At 37.3% G+C, this 17815-nt stretch overlaps 1 protein-coding gene and 1 long non-coding RNA gene across 5 annotated transcripts in view; one reads left to right on the forward strand and one right to left on the reverse strand.

Moving 5' to 3' along the window:
- LOC110438386 (uncharacterized) overlaps positions 1-17815 on the reverse strand; it is a 53929-nt gene that overhangs the window by 31059 nt on the left and 5055 nt on the right. The window contains exons 1-3 of one of the 2 annotated variants that reach the window (XR_002456690.3): positions 11146-11225; positions 9958-10030; positions 6589-6648 (exon numbers count right to left, since the gene is read on the reverse strand). This is a non-coding gene — a long non-coding RNA (uncharacterized lncRNA). Of the gene's footprint in view, positions 1-6588; positions 6649-9957; positions 10031-11145; positions 11226-17815 lie in introns of those variants that run through there. The other variant, XR_012400406.1, reaches the window with a different exon arrangement.
- Positions 10578-17815, forward strand: part of stra6 (signaling receptor and transporter of retinol STRA6) — a 63140-nt gene continuing 55902 nt past the window's right edge. The window contains exon 1 of one of the 3 annotated variants that reach the window (XM_021470528.2): positions 10578-10734. The gene's annotated coding sequence lies outside the window, so the exon portion shown is untranslated. Of the gene's footprint in view, positions 10735-11268; positions 11332-17815 lie in introns of those variants that run through there. The other 2 variants (XM_073942312.1, XM_005170689.6) reach the window with 2 other exon arrangements.

A 17815-nucleotide genomic window follows, 5' to 3' on the forward strand; every position in this document is an offset into this window, starting at 1 on the left:
AAATGTAAGCAATATCACCTGATGTGTCATCAATTTAGATATTACGCTAGAGAATCATTCAAATACTATCGCTAAAGTCACATTTGTGAAACAGCAAAGTAGAAAGTAGTTCCTCATACAAAAGGACCTTTGAGACTCTCCATGCTTGTTATTTTCTTATTTTTTTAATACACAATTATGCCGTTGAACTGTTGTATAAATGCAGTATCACACCTGTAGCAGTGCAATATGGATGTATATCGTCACTGGTGGGACACTAAGCGCACGCCTCCCACCACTGTCGATGTACAGCCATATCGCACTGCCACTCGTGTGATATTGCATTTATATAATTATAATATACATTTTTTATATATAGTATATAACTTATATATAATATATAAATCAGTGATAAATACTAAAACTACACAATGAAAAAAATACTGCTGCCTTATTATTTTGTTGAATCAAATTAACTTTTATAGTAATTTCAATGTACATTAGTCAAGCTAACAAAAAAGTTAAACTTTGTCAAATAAAAAAAAATAATCTAGTTGAAACCTGATTATCTTATTAAAATAAGTTAAAGTAACATTAAAACATTTGTTGCCATGACTGTATTTTTGTGTGTATTTGTATTTGGAATAAAATACAAAACTTTACTTTAAAAATTTCATAGTTTAACTTGAAAATAATATAATTAAAATCCAAATTAACACAAATAATAAATAAAATAATAGTACATTTTAAAATAAGTAAATTTAACAAACTAAAATTAAAATCCATAATTAAAGACTACAGTTATAATCATTAATGATAATTGAATGAAGCTGAATGAAAATAGAACTCATATATTTTTTAATATTATCATAATTCATTCATTTTAATTTCAGTTTAGTTCCTTTAATAATCCAGGGTTGCCACAGCGGAATGAACCGCCAACTTATCCAGCACATGTTTTACGCAGCGGATGCCCTTCCAGCGGCAACCCATTTATGGGAAACATCCATACACACTCATTCACACTCATACACTATTGACAATTTAGCCTACCCAATTACCTGTACTGCATGTCTTTGGACTGTGGGGGAAACCAGAGCACCCGGAGGAAACCTATGCGAATGCGAGGAGAACATGCAAACTCCACACAGAAACGCCAACTGACCCAGCCGAGGTTCGAACCAGTCACCTTCTTCCTGTGAGGCGACAGCATTACCTGCTGCGCCACTGTTTCACACATATTAACATTATACAATATTCACATTTATGTAACTCATCAATTCCAATATTTCTTTTTAATATTATTAAAACTCTAACTAAAATATATTTTAAATGACAAAAACTTAATTTTAAATATTAATGCAAATCACATTGACGTGTTCTCTAAATGTGTTAAAACGAAAGTTCTTTAATACTGAGTTATAATTTTAACATGTTGTTATTTACCGCCCATAAGACAGCACTTCTTATTTTTCCTATGGTTTAACCTGAAGCACTAATACAACCAAAATGAAAACAGAAATGCACATTAACAGAAACTATATAAATCCAGATTTCCAACCTACAAGATCTCCTACTGATTCTGCAAAGGCTGTGTAAAAACCTAAAGAACCACTGTACAATGAATGAGTTTGTAAGTGGTATTTATCCTGACACAAGCAGCAGCTGCTTTAATCTCTGTACGTTACACTTGTCGACAGTAATAATCAGCTCTGTCTCCTCACACGAACAGGGAACCGACAGTTTCACTAGGAGCACACACCAATCCAATTAAGCCTTAATTGAGTGTTGCAAGGTCCATTGATTACAACTGCACCAGAGTAATAGGATGAGCAAGCGCTGAGATGACCTCAGAAATTAGGCACGAGACCCTGGAGGTTTCAGGGTGTCTGGTCGTAATGTTGGGGCCAATGAGGGTGAATCTGCTTTGGAGATCCTGATTGCTTCTGTCAAGACCCCACAATCATTCAATGTCACACAAAGAAAAATAGAGGCTCTTCAGTGATGTATAACTGACAGCAGACAAAGACACTTATATTCCATAAAACTGTTAAATGTGTTAATGTTGAACGCAGGAAAGATTGGCTTGTCAGTTTCAGAAATAAAAAATGATTAATGTTTTTGTACGTGAAAGTTTTTTTATAAGAAATTAAAAAATGGACTGTCATTAATAGTTGTGCGATTTAACCTTAAAGGCACCTATTTTACCCCTTTTTACAAAATCTAAGATACTACTTGGGTGTCTCCAGAATGTGCCTGTGAAGTTTCAGCTCAAAATACCTATCAGATTATTAAATATATAACATAGAATCTGTCCATTTTGGTGTCTGAGTTCAGTGTAGCCGTTTTTGTAGCCTGTGACTTTAAAAGCAAATGAGCTGCTTCTCCCCGCACACTGTTCCCACGTGCGTGTCTGCTTCTTATTGTGCGTTACAACAGATAAACAGCACAGTGACAGAGACAGACTCAAATGAAGTCAAAAATACCAAGTAAGTTTATTTTATGTATTTGTGGTGGAATTTATTCAAGCCTTTCCGAAACGATGAGTTTCACAGAAATCTGTTAACAGCACACACACACACACACACACACACACACACACACACACACACACACACACACACACACACACACACACACACACACACACACGTTTACTGACACTATGTGGCTGTGGTGATTATATCAGTTTAAAAACACACAGCAATTTGAACTTTAATACAAACATGCTCTGTTTTAAAATTGTTTTAAATGTATAAGACTCACATAAAAAACTAATAAAAATTGCAGAGAGTTGTAACAAATATTTTAATCCCAGTTTATTTGCAAAAACAAATGTTCTGTGGACATGCATGTACATGTTAGTATTGAAAAATGATGCCTTTCAATCAATTTAGGGGGCGGGGAAACTGCACTCCTACGTCAAGTTGCGGTAGGCCTCAAAATCACTGGGATTTGGTATTTTAACGTTAGGAAATTTTTAAAAAAATACTTGTTGGGTTTATATCACTCCAATATGACAGTGGATACTAGGGTTGGGCATCTAAGCTATAATGCCGATCCGATACGCATCTCGATACAAAGAATACGATCCGATATATTAGCGATACATTTGTGACATATTGCGATGCAACACGATGCGATTCACACCCATATCACGATACAATGCAATAATGCAGCACTAACTAATTAGATCAAGTTTATGAGATGATGTGAAAGAGGATGCTGTGCCATTGAATGAGTTTGATTATTTATTAACCAAGTAAAACCAAGACTTTTTTTACAAACTGGCTCTTCTCTCAGAGTCAGAGTGTCAGTTTACAGTAGAGGGCCATTTTAGAACATATAGCACATATTATTTAAGTATTTTCAAGATAAACAGAATGTATAAGTGAAATATAAATTAAAAATATATATATTTGCACTCTTTCAACATAAAGGTTTACCATTGCACAACAAGAATTGTGATTTAACTTTTCAACTATGAAAACAAGTTTTACAAAGATATTTTGCCACTGATTATTCAAAACTTAAGGTTGTGAACTAGCAGTGTTATGTTGCTTTGAAACATCACTGTAAATAACAGGCTAATAAAAATATAACAAACCAGCAATCTTCTTGATGTGAGGTGGTCAAACTACCCACTGTGCCACCGTGACACCCATTATTTTTATCATTATTATTATTAATATTATTATTATTATTATAATTAAATAAAAATTAACAGGAGGAGGTGTTTAAAACCTTCGTTCTCCGTGACACTAGGCTGAATATCTTTGCAGATGAACAATGCAATAGCATTCGTTATTGGCGTAGAGCGCACAAAACTGTTGCGCACGGAAAAAAAAACTTGCAATGCTTTTCTCACCACTTTTGGAGCTGGTTGAAGCAGTGCGAAAGCCGGGGATGCAGGAACACTGGAAGATGCTTTCACAACAACACCGTGGCGCCGCTTCAAGTGAGATTTCAGATTAGTCATACTGCATGACTTAAAACTCAGTGAGGAAAAAAATGTTTGTTATGCTTCTCGCGCTTTCTGAGGGCGCTCCACTAGCTTCATCCGCACACCTGATACACTGAGTTGTAGTGTAAGTGTACATATCCGCAAATCCCTTGCTAAGGCTTACTTTATGTAGGTCGATTAAATTATGCGCCAAAAACAGGTTGACAACACTTGTTAATAAATAAAAAATACATTCTATATTAAAAATATAAGCTGTATCTCGGAAAAATCGATGCATCTCGCAAAAACCGATGCATCTCGATTTGCTTCCAAAATTTCATTCATCCTCTGCTGCTCAACCGATGCACTCGCATCGTGCACGCGCATGACCGCGTATCGATACATATCGATGAATCTTCCCATCCCTAGTGGATACACTATACCAGGGCTATTTAATTTGGTGGCCCGTGGGCTAAACCCGGCCCCCCAGGCAATTTTTTCCGGCCCTCCAAATAGTGACCAAGACATCAAAAATAAATTTAGTTCAGTCGAAAAACGGGCTCTATAGTTATGAAGTGTCTGTTCAATAAAGAACAAACTGCAGTTGAAGGTTGCGCAGAGAGCGAGTCACCTGACATTAAGCGAGTGGCACGGGCAGCCGAAATGTAATTATTCAAATACAACTTATTAGTATTTTATATTGCTGTTTATTATATTGCTATATTGCTCTTATATTGCTGTTGTGTCATCCCTTATTTTACAAGTCATATCTCTCCGGCAACTCATTTGGGATGCTTTTCATGAACTGGCCCCCATGGCAAACTAATTCAATAGCCCTGCACTAAACCTACACGCAGTTCTGTACAAACAGCTTACAAAAGCTGTTTTTATGTTTTCATCATAGCTGCCCTTTAAAGGATTACTTCACCCAAAAATGAAAAACCTATTGACGAACTAGCTTTTCAATGCTTCAAAGTTCAAAAATCCATGATTTACACGTTTTATAGTAAGGGAAGCCCTAGCGCATGTTCTGAATGAGTTACGGGACTTCTGAATGAACTTCTGAAGCTACAATTAATGTGTAGATTAGATCACATGTAAAAAAGTAGTTATGCAACTTTCCTTCACCTAATTTCTAAACTATCAAGGCTCGCCAAAGCATTTGTCCACCACAACAATTCGTCATCTTGGAATTATAAGGTTCTATCTGCATTCTAAATGATTTTGAGATATTGAGCTTCAAAGTTTTTGCATTCCATAGCAAACAGTATGTGTGTAACATTTTTTTTAAATAAGAAGTCTTAAAATGTAAACCACTTATAAAAAAAAACACCCCATAATGTAAAAAAAAGTTGTCATTTAATAAGAATATGTCAATAAATCAATTGTGAGAGAACCATATAAATCTAAGGTGACGAATTATCCACCTCATTAATCTGGACACACATATGTGCAATTACACACACACACACACACACACACACACACACACACACACACACACACACACACACACACACACACACACACACACACACACACACACACACACACACACACACACACACACACAAATAAATAAATTAATTAATAAATTAATTAATAATAGGTAAAGGTAGGTCAAATCAAGAATATTAATAACATCTGTGTCTTTGCAATAATTGGGTTAGAGAGAAAGACGATGAATTCTATTCAGAAGGGCTCATCCCTAAGCTTTAATCCTTTCAAAGTGTTTTCTCTTTGGAGTGACAACTTCGATGGGATGTAGAGTAGGCTGTAGGAGTGAAAAAAGCTTCTGTTTGGAATGCACTTCTGCATAATCTTGAGACAGTAATAGTGGTGTGCCTCTGTTATAGTTGATGGCCAAAACACATGCTCATAACGATGAACACTGTGCAGGCTGTGGCTTATTTTTTTGTTTACTTATTTATGTATGTATGTCAGTAGCCTATGTATGTGTGCATTAATAACTTTTATATATTTTGTCATTTTTTTAATTTATATATTTACACTACTTGCTTAGAGAAACACTATATATACATTTATTGATAAAATACAGCTGGCATTGTGTGACACAATACAACTTACATGTGTTTTCATCAATTTATTTTACACTTATTTATTTTCACATTATTTTAGAGCCTTCATTTTGATTTAGACCTAAACCTGAAATAGATTTGTCCTGTCTTAATACTCTGTTTTTTCTTTTATTTTGTTACTATACATTTTTTCTGTCATTGTCCTTGTATGTTCATTGTTATACAAATTGCAAGACAGAGAAAAAACAAAACAAAACTAAAAACAATTCCCTGAGCAAAGGATCATGGGTGCCTGAACAAAAAGAAAACATTTTGAAGAAAGCTAAAAGTCAATGGTTACATGTTTCCAGTAAATAATGAGGGACCGTATTTGAGTGAACCACCCCTTTAAGTGATCTAGTCATTTTTACAGTTTTCGGATGGATTCATGTGCTTTTGAAAGCTTCAAAATAAAACTCACTATCCAACACCATTATGGAATAGAAGGGCCACTTTAAACTAACAGAAAAAAAAATCATATACATCATCGATGGTTTGAGTAAATTAAGGGGTAATTTTAATTTTTGGGAAAACTATTCCTTTAATGTAATGTTGTTGGGTAATAGGTGCATGTCAAAAACCCCTTACCTGCCTTCATTTTTGACACTTGCAGATGATCATTGTGATTTTTGTCATTCTTTCAGAAACCTACAGTATAAAAAAATAAATTATAAATGTCAACGACATGTACAAACTATAACATTCAGTTTCAGAGAGTTGCACCACATGACTTTTTACAACATGAATTAACCTTACCTTGTCAAACATTTCACTCATTTAAATATTGTTTAAATATTGCTTTTAAATAAATAATTTTTTATATTTTTATCTGTTTTTAATCATTGTATGGTCTGTCTTGTTTATTTCTAATACTTTTGTATTTTATGTTTTGTGTATTCTTGTATATGAGAAGTACTTGTAAAATGCTATAGGTGAATTGGGTAAGCTAAACGAACGAACAAACGAACGAATGAATGAATGAATGAATGAATGAATGCAATATAAATACCACTGTAACATGTTACGTATTATGCACATTTTTGGATATCACATAAGAAAAGGCTTGTTAAAAACAACAAGATGTGCAAAAAATAAAACTTTTCAATATGTATTAAAAAAGTTCCTGTTTACATCTGGTGTTGAAAGGATAGTTCACCCAAAAATAAAAATGTACTATTTACTCTGCCTCAAGTAGTCCCAAACCTTTATACATTTTTTTCTTCCAATGGACACATAGAAAATATTTGGAAGAAATCTGAAAACCTGTAACCATTGACTTCCATAGTAAGAAAAACAACTACTAGGGTTGGGCGATGTCGACCAATTTGGCATCTTACAATGTCTAACGTGAAACGTCGCAATGGACGATGGCATCGTCATCGTAGGTGGCAGTGAATTATTTATTTGCTGTCTACTGTTTCAACTACCTTACCCGCATGGTCTTTGTTTTACCGATAACCAAATAAGAAATAAATAAAGATAAGCTACACGCAGATTACCACCTGTCAATCACTTTTTCCGCAGAACTCTGGCATGAATAGGTAGAGTGATGTGTTGTTATAATGGCGTTGACAAACCTAGCTGGTAAAAAAAGTGCACATCCAGCAGCAACCAACCAAGAGTATCTGAGGTTTCACTAAAATGACTAAGGGCCTACACACGCTTTGCTATCTGAACCATGCCTAGGCCCGTTTCCCGGATCGTTTAAGAAGTGTGAGTGCGCTGAATCAGACTCAGGCACGGTTTACTTGGCCGGCCCTGGCCCGGTTGGAAGAGGTGGGCCTGAGCGTGGTTCACTTGGGCTTTGCGTGTGAGTGCAAAACGCGCAATAGCCCGAAACTGAAAGCGAGACGTGACTTTAAGGCCGTTCTCACACTAGGTATAGTTGCCTCGAACCGGCCAAAGCACGCTTGTCCCCCCTCCCGTCTCCCCCGATGGCCCACACTCACACCACAAAATTGAGCCAGTTACGCTTACGTCATCGATGCTGCGCTGTTCAGTGAGAAGCGCTCTCACTCAGCAGCACAGTTGAGATTTCTCTAGTTATAAAGTTTCAGTCATTTGATATGCGGTGACATGCAGTCAAATATTTCGCCAAACAGCCCTTAGGGATGCGGGGACACGCAGCCAGATATTTCGCCGAACAGATCCGCCACTTTTGGTGCTCATAAACAATCATAAAACCCTTGTGCTGCAGGAATGAGGAGGTCTGCTGAAGGTGCGCAGCTGTCGTGCAGTGAGGGGCTTGCGTCTTTAATAAACTACGGCAGTTTTCGTTCACTGAACAGTAAGAATGATTAATTGATTAATTGCCCGTCGGGGGAGACGGGAGACGGGACAAGCGTGCTTTGGCCCGGTTCGAGGCAACTGTACATAGTGTGAGTACGGCCTAAGTACAAGCGTGAAAGCGAAAGATTGAAGCAGTGTACTGATGCTGTAACACGTTACCTGATGGATTCAAAAGACCAAAGAGTCGTTAGATAGAGACAAGATTAAATAAATATCACGTTCAAGGACTACAGTGAGATGCTATCCAGAGGTACATCCTTGATAAACTGTCTGACGTGCACTGCTCTCTGGGGTTTTGTGTTCTAAGAACCCGCTAACTGCTGGAGCGCAGACACTGCAGCACATGACAGAGAGTGTGTGTGTGGTCACGTGATGAACGTTTTTAGTGGTATAGTGTGGACCAAAATCTATTAAGAAATGTTAGATGAAAATTGCAATGCCGGCTCAGCATCATGATGTCTATCCACCATCAGAGATGGACGATGGCATGGTCGATCAATTCAATTCAATTCAATTCAATTCAATTCACCTTAATTTCTATAGCACTTTTACAATGTAGATTGCGTCAAAGCAGCTTCAAATAGAATATTATAGTAAATTGAAATTCACACGGGGCGTCAGCGTCAACGCTTCCCGTTCACTTTGAATGGGTGACGTCAGGCATTGCCGAACTGCATTTTGGATCCGTCGGCGCCGCTTCAAATGCGTTGCTTGCTGCTGAAGTTGGGACTAGCTCAACTTTAAGCGCCGACGGAAGCGTCAGCCAATCAGATCGCTGTATGCAAACACAAGATAGACAGTGGCCTATTGCTGACTGAATTTCATTGACTGACGCTTCTATGACGATCGTTTCAGCCCCAACTTCAGACACGCCTTCAGTCAAGCGTTGACGCTGAAGCCCCGTGTGAATGGGGCGTAATGTGTTGTGATTGGCTTCATGTCACCAGGAAACATCATGTCTCTCTTGCACGCTGTCTGTAAGACTGTTATGGTAAACCATTTTAGCATTAAATACCCTTTGCCGTACCATATTTATGCATAGTCAGAACAAAAGTTTAAATGCTAAAACGGCCTGCCATAGACTCTAGATAATGTGAGACCATATTAGTTTGAGCCTGAGTCAGACACAGAAAATAAAGAGGACAACGCTGAATCCATGCAAACTCGACTCTTGCATGATATTTCTGAACGGTACTTTTTTTGTTTGTTGGTAAGAGAAGGAATGTGGTAAAGCAATCAGCCTTTCATTTCAGCATCCCATACTAGTGTAAATAAATTCTCTGTTACTAATAGATAGCAGGTAAAACTTGCTGTGTTTTATTTTGTTCAATTTCTGAGATTTAACCACGTCATGAAAATGCAGTGGTAATGACATTGTACCGTAGTAAGGCTAGAACAAATTAAAACGCACTTCAGTTATTTATAAAGAGTATGTTTATGCTGATAAAATAAATTAAAATATACTGAAAGCACGGACAAACCTATTCTGAAAACAATGCACTTTTGTAAATAGATAAAGAAAAAATTAAACATAAGATCGACCCAACCCTAACAACTACTATAAAAAATTCCAGTAAATGATAACAGAATTTTTATTTTTGAGTGAACTTTCCCTTTAAGCTGTGTTTTGTTGTTCTGAAGTGGACAACAGGGATCATATTTACTTACCTTCAAAGCTAACATACAATTTAATGCAGCAAACCTTAGCACAGCATCATCCTCTTGATGCATTCTTGCACATCTATAAAAAAAAATGTGTTAGAAAAAGTTCACATGTATAAAATCCAATTACTTTAGCATTTCAGCTGGTTTGTATGACACATAGCGCATATATACATTTTACTCTGTTGCTATAGCTACACTTATTCTGCTTTTAAAGAGATGAGGCAAGGTTATTGAATGCAACTTAATGGAATATATATTGTGTGTTCCCTGTAAAATGCATGCAAAATATGTGCATTTATGTGTTCAGCAGTAAAATGTTTTTACTTTATGTTATTTTATTAGTTTTACGCGCCCCTGTACAATCACCTTTCTCTATCCAGTTCTGTGTGAATGCAGGGTAGACCATATATCAATTTACCCCAGTGATGTTCCGTATCAGTGATCAAAGGCCATTGCTTTGAACTTCAGCCAAGAGGTGTCCTATCTTACAACAGCACTTTCCTTGTGCCTTTTTTCTCTGCCGAAGTATGTTACAAAGATATTGTGGCCACTAAAAAGAGGGTCAAAGTCTGCAGAAACAGCATGCAGTGTGCAGACAAAACCTAATTCACTTTCAAAACATTGAACATATGGTCATTCCAAAGTTTAACTCCAGTGTGTTATACCTGTGAATACACATTTTTTTTCTAAAGAAACTGGAATTATATCCTGAATATTAAGGAATATTGCTCTGCAAAGGGTACCAAGGTGGAAAAAAGGACTTTGGGATCTGGATTCAAGGTAAGGATACTTTATGGTCCTTTGACGCTTTATTAAATTATGACTTATTTAAGATGCACAATACTAAAAAACTAGATTTTTTTAAATATATATATATTATATATATCAAGATAGAAAATAATGCAATGTAAATATACTAACCAGTAAACATAGCATATTCAAGCATATTGCATTCACGACTTCAATAAAAACAGACAGTGGTGATGGATCACTTCACTCATTCAGCTTAGTTCCTTTATCAATCTGGGGTCGCCACAGCGAAATGAACCGCCAAGCCATCACACACATACACAACGGACAATTTAGCTTACCCAATTCACCTACACCGCATGTCTTTGGGTTTGTGGGGGAAACCAAAGCGAACATGAAAAGAACATGCATTGCAAACTCCTCATAGAAATGCCAACTGACCCAACCGAGGCTCAAACCAGCGAAGCTCGAACCAGCGACATTCTTGCTGTGGCATTCTGGCCCCTCCACTTCACACAATCATTCATAATTTTTCGTAAAGGTCCGGTGAAAAGACGTGCGCGTGCACGCATGGGGCATCCTTGCGTCTCCATTTGATGTCAGGAGGTGGTGAGTTATCAAAACAATGTGCGTTTCACATACGCCATTAAAAACAATCTAGTTAAACAGTTTAACACGTGTTTCATTCATAAAACTTCCATTATAGTAGTATACTCCTCTCTCGATGCTATTAACCTCGTCACACGTGTTAAATGGACGATGTTTGGACTTAGAACAAACAACGTTCACAGTTTTTGGTCTTAGAAAGAATTAGATTGTGACGTTTGACTATTTCACGCATTATTAAAATGTACTATGGTGGTTACCATCTGTATTCGTAAATTAGCGTTTGTGTGGCACATGCCAAATTATATGTTTTATGAATTTGATCATACTTACTAATTTCGACAAAACCCGAGGACATAGCTGAGCTGAGGTGTATATGCAAACTTAAGAATGTGATTTTAAAGTTTTTGCTATTATAATTAGGGTCAGAAAACAGCATTTAGCATTCAGACGTTCAGAATACTTTAGCAGCGTCGAATCTAACGACGGTCGGTTAAGTTTGTTAGTGTTAATGTTAGCATTGTAGCGCCAACTATAGTTCAGCGTCGACAATTGCATTTTGACAAAATAGTGACAAAAACTTTACAACAATGTGTCTTTGTGGTAAAACAAACTTTGTGCACAATAAGTACGAATGTTGAGTTGTATTAAAGCAGCTTCACACAAAAATGTTAATGTCAATAAATTATAATAAACAGGGTTCTAACAGGTCATGAATGCTAGCGCAGAACAGGTCTATTCCAGACATTAAAAGTGATAGCATTTTACATATTTTTGTGCTCGTTATGGGATGTCAGGTGTTTTGTTTATCATTTTAAATGTTCTCATTTATTTATCGAAATGTAATATCTATAATGCTTTTTAGTCCAATATTTTATGTTTTGCCTATTGTGGTTAGCTATTTTTCAGTGCCTTTTGCCTTTAGATCTGCCCTAATCCTTCTTGGCATCGATTCGACAAGGTATTGGAAATATTCATCCAAGATTTTGGTCCATTTTGACATGATGGCATTATGCAGTTTCTGTAGATTTATCGGCTGCACATCCATGATGCAAATCTCCTATTCCACCTCATCCCAAAGGTGCTCTATATGATTGAGATCTGGTGACTGTGGAGGCCATTTGAGTACAGTGAATTCATTGTCATGTTCAAGAAACCAGCCTGAGATGATTTTTGCTTTATGACATTTGTAATCGTCTATTGTGCAATTTTGATGAGCCTGTGCGAATTGTAGCTTAGCTGACAGGAATGACACCGGGTGTGGTCTTCTGCTGCTGTAGCCCATCTGCCTCAAGGTTGAACGTGTTTTGGATTCAGAGATGCTCTTCTGCATACCTTGGTTGTAACGAGTGCTTATTTGAGTTACTGTTGCCTTTCTATCAGCTCGAACCAGTCTCACTATTCTCCTCTGACCTCTGGCATCAACAAGGCATTTGTGCCCACAGAACTGCCACTCACTGGATATTTACTCTTTTTCTGACCATTCTCTGTAAACCCTAGAGATGGCTGTGTGTGAAAATCCCAGTTAATCAGCAGTTTCTGAAATGCTCAGACCAGCCGTCTGGTACCAACAACCATGCTATGTTCTGTCTCACTTAAATTACCTTTCTTCCTCATTCTGATGCTCAGTTTGAACTGCAGCAGATTGTCTTGATTGTCTACATGCCTAAATGCATTGAGTTGCTGCCATATGATTGGCTGATTAGAAATTTGTTATCAAGCAGTTGGACAGGTATACCTAATAAAGTGGCTGTTAAGTGTATTTTATACAGCTTAAGTGGGCAATGATAAAATTGTACATTTAGCTAGATGGGTTGCTGAAAGCTGAATTAGCCTACTGTTAAGTTTAACTATTTATAATTTTTACCCCTCTGCAATTGGTATAAATACTAAAGACTAACGTCTCATATTTAAAGTCTTAGATTTATGTCAATAGGTCATTATTTAATGTTTTAATCAATGTTGTATTAATTATAGACTAGATAAAATTGACCAGGCCCTTGAATTCAACAAAATAATTTAATTTAACTTTTAGTCTAGCTTTGTTTCAGGCTTATGCAACGTGTCGGAACCAGATGCAATGTGAAAACGTGATTAAAAATACATGTTTGTCTGCCTATATTGTTTGTTATAGGTCATAAAAATTCAGCTTTTTACTCAACGAACGTCAGGAAATTTGACGCTTGTCTTTTGAGTGGGAACCAAGTGTGCCGCAAGCCTACGTTTGAGTGAAGGTTTCGGTCGTTAGATCGCCCCCTGGGGGCTGGCTGCAGTACAAGTCATAAAGCCCGCCTCCTCCGTGTTAATGAAGGAGACTTGAGCCCAAATTAAAAAAAATATTACACTTGCAATAAAATGTCCCGAAAGATAGTTCTGGTCGATTAAGGCACTGGTTATTGTGCTGAAATAGGTGCAGATCTTCATTTTTGTAAACAGTTTGTTTTTAGCAGTAATTTAATGCTGGGCGTGTCATCGTGATTGACAGCTGTGATTGACAGTTTCTCAAAGCGCGGCGTCTGAGCTTCGGCAGGAGACTGAAGTAGACTGAAATGTTATTATTCGATTTCTGTGTTATTTTACCATGACAAAATGAGTTCAGCAGTAAACTATAGTTTCTGACATACATGATCCTGGTGGAACACTGTTTATTCGCTAAGTTCAGGGCTTTTTTCGGGCTTTATTAGTTTGCTGATACACGCCTAGCCACCCAGATAGCAAAACACAGTTCCGGCTAGATTCTCGCCTGCCGGAGACTTATCTCTCAGAGCTCAGACTGACTAATGTTACCTCTGCTAGACCTACTCCGGATGCCTGGACTCACTACCCAATTCCAGCCCGAGTCAATCGAGCCAGATGCGGCGGCCGAGCGAGCCGGCGCTGCCGCATGCGAGCCGGAATCAGCCCGCGACGCCGCGAGTAAGTTATCTGTTGCGGCCTGGAGCTGGCGCGATTGAATATATAAAACCCTCATATTTGTTAACGTTATTACATCCATTTGTGTTGATATGACAGCAAACGCATGCTGAGAAGTTCGGGGGGCGTAGTTGATTTTACATAAAGCGTTTGATTGGAAACTCGACTCCGCTCATTTTCGTGGCTCCTCCTCTGGCTCCATCAGACAATCCTTCTGCGCATGTCTGGCTCCAATTTCAGCAGTCTTTTGCGACAGTTTGTGCCCGTCAAGCAGGCGTTTTGCCCTCAAGGCGTTCAATGGGAAAAAGGGCTGTCGCGTCGTCCATATTTTTTACAGTCATTGGTGGGAACCCTGGCTAAAGCCATGGCAGTCTTGGTTGTCACCTGACCTTCTTTACCCTCCTTTAAAAGCTTTAATGTCAAAGGCAGAGTCATGTTAGCCCCACAGAGAATGTTTTCTCTGTAAATAATGACTGGAGCTTTCTCCCCAGAGCCCTTGAGTGATGGTGGCTGATATGAAGTCATTACGGGCCACATCCATCTTGCTCCGTGGTGTTGCTTCCTTAATCAGTTTCATCCTTGTCAAGAGCTCCTGTGGACACTGACAAGGTCCCATTTAGGTTTAACCAAGACAGAATGTATAGTCTAAGCATTTCAAAGACCACCCACAATGGTGGTCCATGATGTGGATGGCTTTGCAGTGCAATTCTGTTTCTGGGTGATTTACAATAGTCTGGTATGTAATATGGTGTGAATGTAGCTGTAGGAGGGATATTACACAGATCAAGCTTCTAACATGTGTTGGCCTGACTCACTATGAAAAGATGGCTCGGTGTCTCAATTGAATGGTGTGTCATATCTTTTGTAGAACAGCTTCATTGGATATTTTTGAAATTGGAGAGGAAAGATAGGATGTTTAGGTTCCGAAATGCACTTCCTTGTAACTCTCAGGTAGGTCCGTGTAGGGTTTAAGAGAGAGTTCAATCAAAAATGAACATTCTGTCATGATTTATTCACCTTTTACTTGTTCAATACCAGTATAAAGTTGTTGTTTTTTTTCTCTTTTGAGCACAGGAGGAGTTTTTATCCATCAAATGTTTGTTTTAAAATTCAAATCTATAAATAACGTGGACATAAATATATAACGTGGGCATAAAAAGTGAATAAGTGTAACAAAAAATACAGAAATAAAGAAACAAAAAAATATATTATTATTTTATGTACAAAAATAGTAAAATATTGTATAATAAATATTTTATTTTATTTTGTTGTAGTTCCCGGTCTTTCTATAAATTAACGAATAATGATCAGACTAGAGGTTTTCATTACTACAAGATAAACTTTATTTTCTTCCATCATAATAAAATAAAGCAGAGAAAATCCAGAGCAAACCAGAGGTCCTGCTTTTATACACCACAATTCTCCTACTCATGTTTTTTACCCAGTGTACATTTCATACATAGTGTTTCTGTTATTTCTGGCAGCCCTGTTCACTAAGCACTGCTAGCTCAGGTCTACATTCCAGTGTTGACTAACTTTGCTAATTTCTTCTAGTATGTTTATATGGGTTTACATACATTGTCCATTAATTTGATGTCACTTACGCCCCATTTACACTAATACATTTTAGTTTTAAAACGCACAAGTTTAGCAACGGTTACACCATCCGTCCACACTACTCCGTAGTGTTTTCAAGCGCCGAAAACTAAGCTTTTTGAAATTGCTGAAGAGGCTGTTTTAATTTTAAAATATTGCTGCACGTTAGTGTGGATGGGGGAAAATGGAGACATCTGATTGGAGCTTTTTCCTCAATATTAAGTTGCCTACACAAAGTTCAGTCTTGCATCCTCTCCTTGTAAGTTCAGACTTCGCAAGTTTGATATGGAAAACAAACTCCCTAGGACACATCGGGTAAAACATCAAAGGGGACAGTGTACTTAATCCTCCTGGCTATGTTGTTAACTATCTTAACAATAAACTGATGACATAAGGAACTGCCCATTTTCATTTTAATATTAACAACTTAATAGACACCAAAAAATGTTTAAGCGTTGTGTAGATATAAATTTATATGGCCATTATCTTCACTATGCATATTTATAGCAAACCAGAGCCTATAACCAAAGGACAAGGGTGTCAAACTCAATTCCTGGAGGGCCGAAGCCCTGCACAGTTTAGTTCCAACCCTGCTCCAACACACTTACCTGTAGGTTTCAAACAAGCCTAAAGGACTCAATTAGTTTGATCAGGTGTGTTTAATTAAGGTTGGAATGAAACTGTGCAGAGCTGCGGCCCTTTTGGAACTGAGTTTGACACCAGTGCTTTAAGACAAGTCATTTCACTTGGCAGCCATCTTTGAAACACCTTTCGGGCAGTATGCTCGTCTAAATCACATCTAAATCACACAAAATCTGCAGAAACTCACGTCTGGTCTGAGCCATTCCCCCGGAGAATCGTCAGTCCAGAGAGATCGATGATTGGCTCCTTTACTAGATAGTGGGCTTTATTTGCCAAATAGCGATCAATGATTGGCTCCTGTACTTGTAGGTGGGGCTTTATTCTCCATATTGACCAATACACTTTTCGCCGTTCAAAAATATACAAGTGACATGTCTTGTGTATTCTATAATCTTTGTTATAACATGCATCCTTTAATTTAAATTACGAAATTGCATTTCTTTGAAAGGTCTCCATGTATTTAGACCTACCTGGCAAGGACACTGACCTGTACTGTTGACATTTAATTTATTGAATTTTTTTTTTTATTATTATTTTTAAAGAAAAACTTTGTTGAAAAACTATGTATAGAACTAAAGTTTACTTGTTCTGACAGATTTGTAAAAATATGTGGCTAAAAGAAACTAAATTAGAATTTAGAAAAGGCAAGCATATGTTTTCCACTTTCCAAAAAAAAAAAAAAATCTTAGCATTAAGCCCTGTATAAGACCTAAATTTAATTCAAAGTTTAATTTAAGACCAAAATTTAATTCAGAATAGTTCTAAAAATGTGTCGCAGTGCATAGCGATGTCCCCTCACAGCAAGAAGATCACTGGTTCGAGCCTCAGCTGGATCAGTTGGCATTTATGTGTGAGGTTTGCATGTTCTCTCTGTGTTCGCGTGGGTTTCCTATGGATGCTTTGGTCTCTCCCGCACGTCCAAAGACATGCGCTTTGGGTAAGCTTAATTGCCCTTAATTGTATGTGTGTGAATGAGAGTGTATGGGTGTTTCCAAGTGTTTGATTGCAGCTGGAAGGGCATCGGCTGTGTAAAACATATGCTGGATAAATTGGTGGTTCATTCCACTGTTGCAACCCCTGATTAATAAAGCGACTAAGCCGAAAACAATTTTAGTGAATGAATGAAATTGAGACATTTAAAAGAGTGCTAAAATAGGTCAAGTTAAAGAAGCGTTAATAAAACCCCAAAAAGTATACCTTTACAAAAGCCTGGGTACTGAGAGCTTACTGTAAGCTGTCCTAAAATTCAAACACAATATTTTAGGAATTAAAAAAGCCTTAAAATTATGGAAATGTTATAGCTCTAAAATCAGTTTAAAATCGGTTAAAACCTTATTTTTTTAAGTTTATTATT

Source organism: Danio rerio, chromosome 25 (genome assembly GCF_049306965.1).
Source record: "Danio rerio strain Tuebingen ecotype United States chromosome 25, GRCz12tu, whole genome shotgun sequence".
Classification (NCBI taxonomy): Eukaryota; Metazoa; Chordata; class Actinopteri; order Cypriniformes; family Danionidae; genus Danio; species Danio rerio.